Source organism: Heterodontus francisci, unplaced genomic scaffold (assembly GCF_036365525.1).
Source record: "Heterodontus francisci isolate sHetFra1 unplaced genomic scaffold, sHetFra1.hap1 HAP1_SCAFFOLD_61, whole genome shotgun sequence".
NCBI lineage: Eukaryota > Metazoa > Chordata > Chondrichthyes > Heterodontiformes > Heterodontidae > Heterodontus > Heterodontus francisci.
The window spans coordinates 5,635,537-5,637,147 of NW_027141441.1; the positions used below are offsets into that span (position 1 = coordinate 5,635,537).

The window sequence follows — 1,611 nt, forward strand, 5'->3', positions numbered from 1 at the left end:
TGTAACCTCCTCACAGCTCACATCCTTTACAATTGGCATATTCTTCTCCATGCTGCTATTTTAAACTTTCAGTGACTCAGATGGGGGTGTCCACCTGCATACCAGAGCTGATGACAAGCTGTTCATCTTGGCAAGACTGCGCACCAAGACCAAAATGAGTCAGTTCTTGGTCTGTGAGTTGCTGTTTGCTGATGACGCTGTGCTGACATCCCATAATGAAGTTCATTAACAGCAGCTTGTATATCGGTTCTCCCTGGCCTGCAAGGAGTTTGGACTGACGATCAGCAGCAGGAAGATCAAAGTTATGGGCCAGGACGTAGAGACTCCACCTTCCATCAACATCGACAACCTCACTTTGGAGGATCAACAATCACCAGCAATCTGTCCCTTGATGCTGAAATCAGCACCAGGATTGTCAATGCTGCAGCTGTCATGTCAAAGTTGAGAAGACGAGTGTGAACCGACAGCAAACTGATCGAAAATACAAAGCTCTGCGTGTAACAGGCTTGTGTTCTCTTTACCCTCCTTTATAGTAGAGAAGCATCAACAACTTATGCAATTCAAGAAAAGCAGCTGAACAGCATTCTCCTCCGCTGTCTCAGATGGATATTGGGCATCTCCTGGCAGGACAGAGTGCCGAATGCAGAAGTACACCAGCGTGCAGGGATCTGCAGCATGTTTGCCCTCTTGAGTCAGCGGTGACTCTGTTGCCTGGGTCATGTGTGCTGAATGGATGACGGTCGCTTTGCCAAAGACATGCTCTTTGGTGAGCTTGCTATCAGCACGAGACCAACAGGTCACCCACGTCTGTGATACAAGGACATCTGCAAAGCGAGATCTCAAGCTGACTGGGATTGGAGTCGATGCATGGGAAATCCTTCCTGCTGACTGGGATTCCTGGAGAAAGGCATTCAGGAAGACCATGGGAAAAGCAGAGGACAAAAGAAATGACCAGATGGTGGGAAAGAGAGCTCAGAGGAAGGAAAAATTATCAGTCGGCCTCGGGCCAATGATATTCATCTGTACCAGCTGCGGAAGGGATCGTCACTCACGAGTCGTCCTCGACAGCCGCAACAAATGATGTTTAATACAGAAGTGACGTACACCCCGGGTGTAGCCCATCGTCTTCCGAGACGGACGGTTGCCTATTACAATTACAACTACAGCTGCAACTACAAGAGCGAGTCAGAGGCTGGGAACTCTGCCGTGACGAACTCAGCTCTTGACTCGCAAAAGCCTGCCCACTCTCTACAAGGTTTCCCTCTGATTTCAATTGCACGCACATTTGTGATGTGTCTCTGTAGCTTAGTTGGTTAAAGCACCTATCTAGTAAACAGGAGATCCTGGGTTCAATTCCCAGCAGAGCCTTATTTCACAGTAGCAACATGCTTGAAGAGTTTTATTATCAACACTGATATCTGTGTCTTGTGAACTTCAATTCAAAATACTTGATGAATTTCAATCACATAAAAAAACAGCCTTTGTGAAGGATATGAGTTTGGAATGGCTGTTCCTCCTTGTACAGAATTTCAGTGCTGATACATCAAAGGTAACTTCTTTGACATAAATTTGTTCACAGTTACATTCAACCTGGAAAACAGCTTGATATTA

The 1,611-nt window shown here is 46.3% G+C and overlaps 1 non-coding gene across 1 annotated transcript; it reads left to right on the forward strand.

Moving 5' to 3' along the window:
* Nucleotides 1–1,294: 1,294 nt before the first annotated feature.
* On the forward strand, nt 1,295–1,368 carry trnat-agu (transfer RNA threonine (anticodon AGU)). The gene has a single exon. It is a non-coding gene; the product is annotated as a tRNA-Thr (tRNA).
* The last annotated feature ends 243 nt before the right edge of the window (nt 1,369–1,611 follow it).